Source organism: Coturnix japonica, chromosome 12 (assembly GCF_054131305.1).
Source record: "Coturnix japonica strain WE chromosome 12, WE-NBRP24, whole genome shotgun sequence".
Lineage (NCBI taxonomy): Eukaryota > Metazoa > Chordata > Aves > Galliformes > Phasianidae > Coturnix > Coturnix japonica.
In genome coordinates, this window is record NC_140674.1 from 17,306,383 (window position 1) to 17,320,779 (window position 14,397).

A 14,397-nucleotide genomic window follows, 5' to 3' on the forward strand; every position below is an offset into this window, starting at 1 on the left:
TTAGGCCGTAAATTTCCAGCACTGTGTGAGATGAGAAAATGTAGCAATACAAAACCTCCGTATGTTAAATTACAATTAGAAAAGAAAGCCGGAGTGAAACAGCCTACTAAGCAGTTCTGGTAAGCTCAATCTGATAGCAGGAACGGATATCTAAATGTAGCTGATTAATGTAAACCAACTTTTTTTTTTAACAGCTTTCATCATTATAGTAAATACTTGTCTCAAGTGGTTGAGTTGTAAGAAAAATGCCTTGTATGTCTGTTACCATCTTCCACGGCAAGTTCTGAATGGCCTTTGATTACATTAGAAATATCAATGTGTTTATTGTACTGTTGGCAAAGGCTGTGGTAGTCGGTTCCTCTGCTGTCTGCACATGCAAGGTTATTTCGATATGGGTTATTTGTTTCTATTTCATCAAGGGCTTCTATAAGCTTCTTCCGTACAGTACGTACAGTACAAGATGCATTGGAAACAGTTGCAGGAGTGTTTTGTCAGATCCCTCCGTGGCTGTTTGTTGGGTGCCTGTGCACCCAGGTGTGTTGTTTTCTGGCAGAACAGATGAGTGTTGCTTATCTCTTAGAATTGAACCCTCTGTTTTCTGCAGGTGCCGGGCTGGGGGTTCCCATCACCTTATCACCACATTGAGCCAACCACGGTGTTCTGCTTGGAGCAGAGCTGGGATGGGTGTACTGGGGGGCACAGCTGCCCTTGTAACCATCCTGTTTGCATGGGTGGAAACACTAAACAGAGTTTTAAATGGAGGGAGGGCGCAAAGGAGTTTTGAAATAGCCCAAGGGTGTTCCAGCTAATTCTTTGGTGCTGTTGGTGACTTGCTATTAGAGGTTTGGCAGGTATGGGAAGTGTCAGCCTTTACCCAGGAGTGCTTCCATCACTCAGACTGTTGCTTTCTGTTCTGCTAAACAACCAGCCAGCATCAGAGCTTGTGTACGTTGGACCTTGATAAATACAGCTTTCTGCTGCTCCTCAGCGTGTTAAATACGCAGAACCTTGTTGGTGTGTACATCTGTTCACGTGCTCCCTGCTTTCCTTGCTGCCGTGTGTAACTGCTCCTGGGATGGAGCTTTCCAAGTGAAAGGAAAGAAATGTTTTCAAAAACACGTTTTCAGTGATCAAATTAATCAGATTTCATTTGCATCATATTACTATAAATGGTGAAAGTTTGGAACTGTAATGTACATCTGTGTGCCCATGGCTGTCTGGTTTTATCTGTTAGCTCAGAAGAATAGGAGAGCACTGTTGGTGCTACTGTGGTCGTGTATCATTAAAGGAATCCTATGAGGCCCCGCTAATTGACACGAGTAGTGCAGGGCTGTGCTGCTCTCTTCTCATGAAGATGCCCCCCATCCTGCAGGCTCCTGCCCTCTGCTCTGCCTGCTTCCACTTCCCTGTGTGCTGTTGCAGGTTTTGCTGCTGTACACAGGGTTCTGTCTCAGTCACTGCACTTTGCGTCGTTTCATTGTAATCCCTTCCTAAGTCTTTATTTGTTTTTCTAATCTCCCCCTTTTTGTTTTGATTTCCTTCTTTTCTTTCTCTGCTCCTGTGGTTTTGGACTATTCTTTCACCTTCTCCCGTCCGTTCCTCAGTCAGTGCTTTGCTCCAGACTTGTGCCTTTCCCTTGTAAGCTTTTTGTGTCTCCCACTTTGCTTCTTCTGCTCTTTTCTCCCACCTTCAGCTGAGCATGTACAGAGGAGCAGCCCCTCCTGTGCAGCCCTTGGTGCCACGAGGAGCTCTGACTGCTGCTGGCAGAGGAGATGGGGCCGACAGGGTTTGGCAGGGCCTTTAATTGATAAAAATAATCCTGGCTTCCCACGTAAAGCATCGATCCAAGGCTTGCTCAAGTCAAAGGGAGGCTTTAGAGGAGGTTGGCATGGGTGTTTAGCGAGAGCACAAGGAGCTGAAGAAGTTTGAATGGAAAGCTCAGTGCGCTGCGAGGTGAGCTTTGTGAAATAAAGGATTTCATGCCATGAATTTTACTGGCATTGTGACTTGAAATGAACAAAAACAAAGTCGTGATGAAATCAGTCACGGCCTTATCTTATTGTGTTTATTGTGGGGAGTGCTGACAAGTCACATGCCCCATTGTTCGAGGTGAACAAATATAGCTTTGATACTGCAAGCTGATACGTGCGGACAGCCGCCTTTGTCCTGCACTGCACAGATGAGTTTGCAGAACTGTGACTTCAGAGCTGAATGCTTGTCTTTGGAGAATTCATGTTTTAAGTTAATCCAGAAACAGCCTAATATATGCAATGCTCCGTTGCTTGATTTTTAAAGTGCTTTTTTTATTCATTAACTTCTTTTTGCAGAACATAAAATAAGAGGTTAATGGGTCATAAACTTTGTTGTGCTTGTTGCCCCATGCAGCCTATGGATGACGAGCTCATACTGTCCCTCTGGCACATACGTGCTTGGGCTGAAAGAATGCGAGGTGTGCGTTGAGTGTGTCAGTAACAGATTTCCTCTTGGAACTCTTCCACATCCACGTCCCTTAACTCTTGGTCATAGTGAGCCTCATCTACTGAAGCCAACGGGTCATGGACCATCTCTGAATTGCTCTTACTGCTGGTGAATTCCTATAATTGGGATATATGTAGTCTAGCTAGGATATATGCAATAGGGACTTGCTGCAGGAGCAAACGTAGCTGTGGATATAATCATCCAGTGGTATCTGGGGTGAATCCCATTGAAATTGCCTAGGGATGACCAGAAAGATTAGTCTGTCTACAATAGTTTCTTTGTAGCACATCCTAATAATGCCAATGTAGTTGGTTGTCCTGTGTTTTTAATACTTAAAATATGTTTCTTTGGTTTTTCTTGTTGTTAGTTTGTGGCCTTGCTTGAGATAATCTCAAGTATCTCAAGAGATAATCAATCTCTTCTGAAACTGATCCTTGCAGTGTATTTGGTACAGACAGCATTCACCAGATCAGAATTGCAGGTAGGTGTTACTGAGATGCATGAAGAGTGGTGCTGGTGGCTGTGGCTGCTGCTTTGCCTGCCTGTGACAGCATCAGCTGTGTGTCTGCCTACCCCAGCAATAGAAGGCTCCTCCCGTTGTGATGGCTTACAGTCTGTGAAATACTACCCCAATTCCAATACAGAATGAATGGCAAGATTTTGGTGCACTGATGCGGGTGCTGTATGATAGTGGAATGCTTATTGTGGGTCACTGTGTAAAGTTTTCAGGCCTCTTTTGAGCTCTGCTGCAGTTTGCCCATACAGTCCCATTGCGGGGACCTCCTGGTTATACACTGTAAAAGGCTTTGGTGGTCCATGCATGGTGCAGAGCTGTGTTATGTCAGGCTGCGTGGTTCATGAAGTTAGGTGTGTTTGTGTCCTTAGTGGGGGGGCAATGGGGTGTCATATGAAGTGTTCATAGACACTGGTGTGTGCTCTTCATGGCCTTTCTGTATGTAGTGCTCCTCCTTGCTGCTTGCATTTGTGTGTATGTAGAATGGGCGTAAGTAGTGATGTGTACTTCATCATGTGGTTACTGTCCCACTTGACCTGCTCTTTCTTAATAACTTCCCAAATAACTGAATTTGGGAGATCTCCTCAGTTTGGGAATAGCACACAAAGTTGTCTACAAGTGCCTTTTGCTATTGTAAAACATACTTCTGTACCATGGCTTCTTTCTTATTCTCACCGTACTCCACACTGAGAAGTATCTTTTGGTTAATTTAAAAAGAAAATCCCGCTAGCACTGAAATAAATCCCTTAAACATTGTGGAAAAGCATTTATACTCGCTGGGTAGCGTAGCTTGAAGTTAAAAGAATGAATTTACAGTGCGCTCACATCTTTTGGAATGACTCCAGAATGGAAGTGTCGTATTCCTGTTTAGCGTAATCCATTTGTAGCAGATAGAACAGTTGCCGTGGTCCTAATTGATAAAAATTAAAGGAAAATAAATGCTTTTAAGTGCGATCCTTGGGTATCTTTGCAAGAGCTGAGTGAACTCCTTTCCTTGGTGAACCATTTTCTGGTGTTCTGAGGCAGTCCACGTGTCCTTTGTAAGACGTATATTATCACTTTATTTAAGTCGATTCAGGTTCTCTGGAAGTGATCCAACCTCCAGGAAAGAAAAATATTAGTGTGTGTGGTGAGGGAAAGGGTTTCCCTTTAGTTCTGAATTAGCTTGTCATGTTTAGCATGTAAGCCATTTGCAGATGCATTAAGGCTCCATAGAGCTTGTTTTGGGGGCTGACAGTTTTCCAGTCTTGGTTTGAGTGGAAAGATTTACATTTAATGTTTCAGATGTTTTTTGTTTTAAGTAGCCAGCCATAGGTACGTTTGCGAAGTTGTAATTTGGGTGCCACATGTTTTGGGGAATAAAAAACAAACTGTTTAAAATGATGACAACAGTGGGTAGCATTCTTTAAATTTTCCTATAACCAAATATTTGTCTCCATGTCTGAAGTGCTTCATTGTGTCCTTAAAATCAGTGAAGTTTTAAGTAAAGTAGCCTTTGCTTGGGAGACTTAAGTATTTGCAGTGCGGTGTTTGTTTGGCTTATGCAGTTCTGCACTCTTTAAACACCGCTTTTTATTTTAGCTCTGAATTCCAACAAAGCACCATTCTAGGACGTGAAGCTGCTCCGAGGGAAGCTGGGGAGCACTGCTGCTGTACCTGCAGCTGTGTGTGTGCATGGCATGGAGCAGTGCTCTGCGGGGACCTCCAGCACACTGTGCTCACATTGAAGTTCCTCTGCCTTCCAGGAGGAAGACAGCAGCCATCTAAGCCTGTTAATGACTTCAAGGCTTTATTCTGGGGGTTGGGTTGCAGCTTTCTAGGCTTGGCTTATGTCTGAACACCAGTGCTGCACACACACACTTGGCTCAGTCAGGTGCCTGGTGACCAAAGCAAGTCCTGGGATTTTTATTTAAGGACAGCTGGACTTTGGCAGAAGGCTGCCATTGGGTGCGTGTGCGCCCTTCAGTGCTGGACAAGCTGCAGCATCTAGCAGCACGGCTTTGAAGTCAGCAGCCCAGCTGCCAAGGACTGAGGCAGAGGTACAGTGAGGAGAAGCCCCAGGGTGGAGCAGCCCCCTCTGTACACTGCTTGTAGGGCTGAGGAGCTGAGTGCTGCAGGTTGAGGCCTTCCTTCCTGGTTCTCTTCCTGCCACATCTGCCAAACAGCATGAAGAACCATCGTACCTTTCCAAAGCACTTCTCACAGCGTTGGTTGGGAACCAAATGCCATCTCTGCTCCCAGTCACTGTAATCATCAAGCTGTGGTTTAGGAATTTTTTTTTTTATATCAATGCGCATTTTGGATTATTTTCCAACAATACTTTATTTAGATTTCTGGTAAAGGAATGACTGAAAATCTCAGCTGGTTTTGTTTGGAACTCTTTATTCCTCCGGCAGAAATCAGACCCACAAATATATTCCTCTGAAGTTGGTGAGGGAAAAGCTCTCTGGTAGCGTTGCTGAGTTGTTGAGATCAGCTCTGAATTGCCAGATAGTGTAATTTTCTTCTAAGAAGAGCCTTCCCCCCACCCTCCACAGCAAACCCTAAAGTGTTCTTTGTGTGAGTGTACTATAGGATCTCTAATTACATGATCACATACCATTCTGCAAATAGTGCAGTGCAATAGCATAGAATTATTTCCAGGATCTTGTAGAGGACTATTCAGCAGTCTGCCTTAAGCCCTTGTCTTGCAGGCTGGTTTGTGTAAATCAACTCCTTCTCCTCCCAGAAGCAGTGTTTACTGGAGCTCTGTGTCAAAGCTGGGTTCAGAGCTCGTTACAGAATCCGGGCTTGGGATGTCATTTCTGAAAGTTGCCATTTAACTGCTCTTATACAACATATGCATATTAAGTAGGATAGCAGAATAACAGTGAAATTGCTCACCTAGGTCTGCAGATGAATTACCATAATTAACTGCTTCTTCCCATGAATTGCACCTAACGAGGGCTGTGCTGTTGGCTGAAAATAAATTGCATAATGCATTACTGTTGACTAAATTATTTACATACCTTAGAGAGGAGATGGTATAAGAAGCCTGCAAAATAACTGCTGTACCATTATGAAAATGAAATGGGGAATAAAAAGAAGAATCAGAGAGAGAACATGGTGCAGTCTGCATTCTCCTGGATGAATGAGGAGTATTGTATTTAGTTGGGAATATAGTGTGTGATTTCTTACCTATGTGTTTGTTACACGGCACTGTGTAATGTATACATGCAGGAAGCAGAGTTAGATCTGTGCATACAACATTGGGCCTAGTTCTAGGAGTGTGTCTGCATGGTTACAACTTGCATCTATTTAGTTTTTGTTGCTTCATTGTGGTCGCAAAATAAGCCAAGTCAAAAGCAAAAGTGGGTGAATAAATTAAAAGCAAGTCATACAACTCAGTAAATGCTTGCTGTTCTGTGCTTCATATGAAGTATCCTTTGTGTTACTGTTCTGTGTTGTATGGCATGCAGGGATTTCTAGTCTATGTGCATGGCCTGGTTTTTATAATGTCATCCTTGGCCAGGAGTAACTTTAAAAGCACAGTGTTTGCGTATGGAGATAATGCAGAATCTTTTAAGGACCTGTTTATGGGTATGTGTTGTAAAAGGTGGATCCTGCAGAAGTGTCCTTGTCTGGATGGACACATTCAATTCAGTTTCTCTTAATATGTGAAATGTTGTTGAGCACTTTGTTGTACAATGTGCTTCACAGCGATACGTGATTCTCACTGCTGCAAATACACTGTGTGTAGAGGACAAAAATGATCCATTTTTCTCATTTTAGTTCACCTTTCTTCTTTCCTCTCATCCCAGGTCTCTGGTGTGAGTGCTGAGTTCTGTAGGTGAACACAGAGAGATGGAAGTGTGCATGGGGTGCTGATAGTGTCCTGGCTGGGATGAGTAGAGCTTGTTCCAGTGACCTGTAGCTGTTCACATCAGTTTGGATTTTTGTTTGAGTGGAGTTTTGTGTGCATCACCAAAGAGAAATGCTTTGAAATAAAGTGGGGGAAAAAAAAAAAGAATGCTTACAGGAGACTTGACGCTGTGCGAAACTATAAGGAAGCATGAGTAGAAGGGCAAGGCTTTCTGTTTGGGCTATAATTACAGGTATGGAATAATTGTGAAGTTGCAGGTGAGGGAATGTTCAGTTTTGCATCATAGGCTGCCGAGTCCCAGCTGAGCAAGGATGAAATTCATCCTGGCTGACATCTGCTTCTTTCTTGAATTCATTTAGAGAAAGGCATGAAGTCTGAATGAAGTCTACCTCAGTCCCTTTCTTTGTGTTTAAAAACAAATCTATTTTATTTTCTTAGATTGAAAAATGTAAGGGTACCTGTGCAAGCTGCTGGCTCCTTACGTCATGAATCATATGATAAATACAGTGAAATTGAAATCACTTCCATAGGAAGCTGGCTGGCTGCCCAGCCATCTGACATCATCTACGAAGCACATGCTCAGGTTGGACAAATGGTTTTGGTGCAATGCTGGAGTGGTCACCATGGTTGGGTTCTTCATGTGTGTGTGGAAGCAAATTGCAGAGCGTCTCCACCTAGTTTCCTCCATGGCATCTCACTTTACTTGGTTACCTGTCTTTGTGTGTTTGAGGAGCCCTGCTGCCCACAGGTGTGAGGAGGTGAAGGCCAACCCGCAGTCATTGAGGTGTTCCTTCATACGTAATGAGAAGTTTCCATTGAGATAAGGACTTGGTTATGGCCAAAATAACTCCTGGTAAAATGATATGAGGAATGATGTCTCATTAAAAAGAATGTATTGTGTCAATACAAAAATCATGTTTATTTCCAGTTCTAGAGTTGTGTAAATATAGATGCTAGACATATGCTGAGTGTTGCTTCAGTGGAAATACTGAAATTGCTTTTAGTCAAGTTAATAAATCCCAGCGTTAGGAAGGAAAGTAGTGGAGCGATGGGTGGAAGCAAGACAAATGAAATGAGCAGCAGAAATCAAACGATGGGAGAGTTGCCTGAATATATTTTCACAAGAAGGCAATTGCATAATATTGCTCAATAAATTAGGCTTTTATCTTCTTACGCTTGTTTTAAGGGCATGACAGAGTAAACACAACTGCTGAAATCCTTGCATCAAGCAACTAATTATGCTTTTCCTTTTCTTTAAGTGAATGTAGGAGTGGTGGATGTGTATTGGATTGGCAGTAGTGAGAGCTGTGTCTGCAGAATAAATGCTGTGTGGAATGCAGAACTTGCTGTACCATTGGGCCAGTTGGAGGGGTAATCCAAATTATAAAAGGCTTTTTTCTGTCTTCAGTTTCTTACACCTCTGCAGAATTTGTTCTTGGAAGACAGTTACTGCTTATGATACAGTGTCTTTTTTTACTGTTATTTTTTGAAACAGTAAATCCATCTCAGTAAAGTTCTCCAAAGCCAAACAACACCAAACCCATAAAATAATGCTGCACAGTTTTCACTTCAAACTCCTCCTTGCTGCTTGAGCACGTTATTATCGATTACAACAGCGGTAATGTTTGCTCAACACCTGTAGCTTCTTGCTGACGTTGAACTTTCTCAATAAAAAACCATTCTTCATTCACTGCCAGTAGAATGGCCAGCTCCTCCAGCCCATTCCCAACTGTTTCAGCTCTATCCGGGTCCGATACCAAAACCAGGTTCTTGTGGCACATCCACCTGGTTCTACATTCTGATGCCTAGAATAGATAGGATTTATTTGATTATTTTTTAAAGGAACTGTTGTTAGAAGTGTTACAATAAACTACAATAAACTTCTGTGGTGGGTAGCTTAAGCAAGAGGGGCAGGGAAGGACTTTTTAACATTCTAGCTTAATTATATATATTATATATAGTGCGTGTGTGTGTGTATTTCCCTTTTTCTTAAGGCATATTTGCTATGTGTATACTGAGGTGGAAAAACTGCAATGCTTTGAATGCTGTCCAGAGCCATCAGAAAATTCATTGACTTTCTGTGGTTGGAATATCTGTTTTGATGCTCTTGGAACACAGATGCTGTTTTATTAATTTATTTATGTATGTGTGAATGAAACAGTTTGGTTCCATTTACTTGGAGTTCTGGTATTTGTTGGCCTGGTACGGTTACTGGAATGGGATAGCATGGAAAGGCTGATGGACTTCAGTATTTATGGGCCAAATTTTATTTTGTGGTCCATTATATTGATGTAACTAATTCACAGTGAGATTCCTGTGAAATTGCATTTTTGTGATATATTTATTATATGTTTTATAGAACGTCTCAGCTGTTCTGATAGGCATGCAAAATAATTGAAACAAATGATATGCAAACAATGATTTAAATACTGTGGAAGCAGGGATGTGCTGCAGTTAGCATGGCAGGATGCCATCAGCCTGATGGGGTGAGTTCCCAGCCCATGGATGTGACTCTGTAGCCAGGGCTCTGCCTCCTCAAGTGTCTGTAGGCCCAGTTTCCTTGTATTGCCATGACTGCTGAGGCTCGGGCTGATGTCTTGTCCCCAGCTGATCTTAATCACTCTACATGTATTGCAGTGTAGATCTGTCTGTGGCTCAGAATAATTTATCTTTTAAAATCAGACTTCACTGATGAAAATGTGGCTTGCAGAGGAGAAGGGACTTCTTTCATTTATCACTCGTGGTGATGAGATGTGCTTCATAGCTTGAAAGGTCCCATCTTGAATTGACTTCCTTTGAGCCTAAGTTCATTCTGTTAGCAAGGTTAACTTTGATCCCAGCCTTTACTGGGAGAAAGTCGTGTAATGGTAGGGGCGGCCTGTGGACAGATCTGATAAGAGGCAGTTTCTTATGTTTTGTGAACAGGTCAGGCTGGAATTGACAGAAATACAAGTTGACATAGGTTTTGAGCAGGGAGAGGCTAGGTATCACTGAAGGTAAAAACACACAGGAAGAGTTGGATTGGTGTTGGGAAAGGCTGTGGTGTGAGAAGTTACTGAAGAAAGACTGTGAAGGTAGATCTTAAGGAGTTACTGCTGGGAGATATGTGAAGTGCTTTAGTGTCGTACCAAGCTGTATTTGAGTGTCTTCTGTGTCTTATCACTACGTTGCAATTAAAGGAAATTACTTTGTCTGCTTTTGGACTGCAGCGGGTATGGATGTTATTAACCAGATTCAGGTTTTTTGGTTGAGGATGGTGAAGGCCTTGGACGGTCCAAGGGCGAAGTCACATACACTGTTTGTGGTTTTGTTGTAGGAAGGGATGGGCTCACTTGAGAAGAACACTTGCTGGTTTAATGGAAGATTGTGAAGAGCTTGGGATGGACTTGTTTAAGCTGGTTCACCACATTAATTTCTGGATTACCTTGGGTAACGTGGATTTACAGTACATACAGTAGTTTCACTACTAGTTGTAGACTAGTAGATTTTTAAGGCTTGATCATCGGAGAGCTAGTTTGGACAGTTGGTTGCCTGTTTATTGGTCTTAGTCTTTGAGACAAAGTTGTTCTTGCAGTGCTATCTGTGTCTGGAGTATGGTATTTTGGAGGCTTTTTAGGTGTCCCCATACTTACTGAGCTGGATGAAATAGTCAAATTTTGAGGCAAGAAATGGAACCTCATTAGGGAATAATGTGTTGCATTATTCAGCAGCAGCCTCTAACCAATTAAGTGGTAGTATTGATGGCTGCAGTACCGTGCTTCAATTTGTTTGAAATTAAATAAGTGTATGCATTTGTGGGAGAGAATTTCTGGAGCCTTGTGATTGATACACATATTTATCACAGTATATTTTTCATTTGGTTTCAGACCGAGGCACTTCACAGTTGTGATCCTTCACCAGAGAGTCGTGCTGAGCTGAGGCATGTTGCTTTTGGTAGCGTTCACCTAAAACGTGAGGAACAAGTTGCGTGCAACTCAGTGCAGCCTGCAACAAAACCTGGGTAGGTCTGGTTACCTGCCAAGGCACCTGGAACTCCCCCTTCATTGGAGCTTCCTTCTGTTTTTTACTTCCTTTAGGAAATGCATTTTCCATAGTGTTAGTGAAGGTGAGATCTCAGGAGGCCGTGCTGGATGGTCGTGGTTATTTGTGCAAAATTCAGACCGAAATTTCTCAGTTGGCAAGAACAAATGAGTTCAATACTGATCGAAGCCATGAAGCTTTGTGGTTGTGTAGAGGGCACTGAACGGGTTGTATGTGCTCATAACTTCTGGTCTGTTCTGTGCAGCATTGCGTAGCTGGATGTTAGGCAGGACCTGTTCTTCATCAGTGATGATTTCCTGCAGCATTTTTTGGAGCTGTTTGTTCCTGGAAATGATAAGCTTTGAGTGGCAATAGGATATTTTGCTATTTTTGTAGTTACTCTGAGTAACAAGTGTAAACAGCTGTGCAGTTTCAGAGAGCAGATACTGAAGAACCCAAAATCTGCGTGCTACAGTTGAAGCTGCCTGTGATACATGGCCAGATGGAAAATCACAGTAAGATTGGAGGGGTCCTATGGGCAAGGACATAACGTGACTGAGTTGCAGCCTTTGGGAGGAGAGGTGCTGTGTGATGAAACACGAGGTGTGCTGCATCACAACCGTGTCTCTTCCACTGCTTTATACCAAGTTAATGCAGCTCCTTAATTTCTTCCCAGCTCCTTGCTTTGTCTTATATGGTGGCCTTGTGGTGCTCTGCCAAGGAGCCCTTGGCGTGGTTCAGCTGGAGTCCTCCGAGTGGGGGCAGGAGCAAGCAAACTTTCAGCTGTTTTCTGGAAGTGAATTTCTGACAGGAGCACTCAGTTCAGGTAACTGAAGAAATGGAAGTTGCTTTGGGCAAATGGTGGACTTTTACACCTCCGTGTGAGCTCTTTGGATCCCCCTTATTACAGTTCTCAGTCTGTCCTTCAGGCTTGCACCTACTGGGTATGTGTTCACTGAATATTCTCCCTCATAACAACCAAAACGCTTGTTTGCTGGTGTGTGGCTGATAGCAATGTTAGGTATGGCTCTGCAGTGAGGAAAGGTGTAGTCATTAAACTAGAGGAAACTTGAATGCAGCTCAATCCAGGCAGCTTATTGCAAGGTTGTTTAATTATTATTATGTTTTTTTTTTTCCCCTTAACAGCAGAAGAAAGCTAGAGCAGTACAGTTTTTAAGTTCTTTTCCTTGCTGTGATTTCTTGCCTCTTTTTCCTTGTTCCTTTTGCTGTGTTACACAATTTCGGGACTATTAGCTTGCCAGACATTCTGCTTTAGCAAAGATGAAAATAGTAACCTGAGTAATACCAGACGCCAAGGATGGCACGGACACTTACCTCCTCTGGGTCAGAATGTGAAGCTTCCAGCCTGCAGTTTAGCAGGGGCTGGGTGATGTGCCTGTCCCTGCTGCTCTGGTTCTGGCAGGTGGGAAGGAACAAAGGGCTGGGGGTGGAAGCCAGGGATGTGGGGGTGACTGTGGCCCTGGAAGAGAGCAGGAGGGTATTGGGCAGGATTTGAGGCCTGGGGGAAAAGATGGCTGGAAGGTGTTGAGGCAGTAGACAGAGGTGGTAGAGGACGAGTAGTTGGCACTGTAAAAGCTCCTTTCAAAATGACTGGGACCATTTGGTTTATGTTAACACATTTTTCTTCACAGTTGGGGAGGAGTGCAAATAAACTGGGTCACCTCATGCAAGCCTTGTTAAGAGAAACAGGAAAAAATGGCTAAGAGTTGTAGGAGAAACTATGGGAGGCATCAAGGATAAAATTGTATGATCGGGTTTGCGATTTCTGAAGTGATTATTTTTATTGGATATGCGGTGTTAACTTAGCGAGGCACCATGGATTTTATTTTCCCTGATGCTGTAGTTAATGATTATCTTGTTTCTGTTGGAGGGTGAAAAATAACAGTGATTGACTGTGGCTGGTAGCTTGGAAATATCTGTGGCTCTGTGAGAAGCACTGAGACATCTCTGCAAAGACCAGAAAAATCTTTAGTGCAGGAGAACCATAAAACCTTCCAGTGCATTTACTGAAGTTCTTGCAGGTTGACACTGAAGGAAAAGCAAAAGCAATGCTAGAGAACCTCCTTTGTTTGTGCCTTCAGATCTGTACCAAAAACGGATTTCCTGACTTAAAAATATGAATATATTAGGACAGTGCTGCTGTGCTGTGGGTATGGTGGGGAAGCTGCTCACATAGTGTGTTAATGGAGGCATGAGCGTTGAACTTCCTTTTCTTCCATTCCTTTTTGCTTCTTAGAGCAGGAATAGGAATTGGATCACTTCTTTTTTTTCCCCTACTGTTGCAGGATGAGGAATGGGAAGTGGAGACAGGCCAGGCTCTGAGAGCGCTGGTACGAGGGCTGCCACTGGGGTGCACAGGAACCAGGGTTGTGACTTCCCTGCAAGTTTCTGGTTCTTCACAGTTATCACTTGATCCTCTGTAAAGTTCAGCCCTAATTCTTTTCTCATGGCAGGAAGACAAGGTGTGGAGATGAAATAACTGTAATAGCCAAGGGAAGATTTGGCACACTTCAGCTTACTGTACTGTACTTTCCCTTCTGTTGGCATGGGTGATCCTTGCAGCAGAAGTTTATAAGTGTTGGCACATTTCCTTGTATACTTGGTGCTGGACTCAGCATTTCATGTCCTTGAGGCAGAACAGTTTCAGAAGCTCATCCTGCTGAAGGGAAAACAAGCTCATCTCTTGTTGTGTCTTCAGTAAGACCTTAGTGAAGCATCCTGCTGAGGGGAAAGCAACGTCATCCCTACAGTCAGAATCGGCAGCGGAAGTTTTATTACGCAGACTCATTGTCTTCAGTTTGTGGGTGGGAGGAACCCAGCAGAGCTGAGTGTAGTCATGGGAGAGGTTTGTAGGATGGGGAGTGTTACAGTGAGGGTGGTCAGGAGGTGTTTGTTTCCGCAGTGCTAAAGGCATCAAACAAAACTAGAAGGTGATGTCCAAAAAAAGGAGAAAATCTTATTTTTTAGAGTATTCCTGCAGAGTTCTTTGTGTCAGAACATGGTAATGCTAAAAAGTTTGTGAATTCAAAAAGCTATTAACGGAAGAGATGTTTACCTGGGGCTACTGAGCACACAGTTTTTATAGCCAACATGGCAAAGGAGACTTTTGAAGAGGGTTTCAAAGGAGACTTGTGAGTTTGGGAGCACCTCCTAATGAGCACGGTGTGAGAAAGCGTGCTGATGCCCATTTGAAAACATGTCAAGTATGTTGTTAGCCACTTGGCAGTAGCCGGAGTCTGCTCTTCTGTACCGAGTCAGCGATAAGCAAAGTGCAAAGGCCTTCCTTCCTTATTAGAAGGGAACCTGGAAAGCGTGTTATATTTGAGGGAATGGGAAGTGAATTTGGCAGAGGAATACAAGGAGGTGAGGCAAGATGAAAGATAAGAAACATTTCAGAAGGGTTCTGAGAAAATCTGAGACAAGTTTGCTTTTATAAGGACCAGAATAAGCTTGGGCAGATTATGGTGGAAGTCTGGGCAAGGACGTCTCTCTCGTGGATGGC

At 43.2% G+C, this 14,397-nt stretch overlaps 1 protein-coding gene across 18 annotated transcripts in view; it reads left to right on the forward strand.

The window, feature by feature from the left end:
* TBL1XR1 (TBL1X/Y related 1) overlaps positions 1-14,397 on the forward strand; it is a 375,211-nt gene that overhangs the window by 301,517 nt on the left and 59,297 nt on the right. For 2 of the 18 annotated variants that reach the window (XM_085513248.1, XM_085513252.1), the window contains exon 1: positions 10,721-10,854. The exons of the other annotated variants lie outside the window; for them this stretch is intronic. The gene's annotated coding sequence lies outside the window, so the exon portion shown is untranslated. Of the gene's footprint in view, positions 1-10,720; positions 10,855-14,397 lie in introns of those variants that run through there. 18 annotated transcript variants of the gene reach the window in all.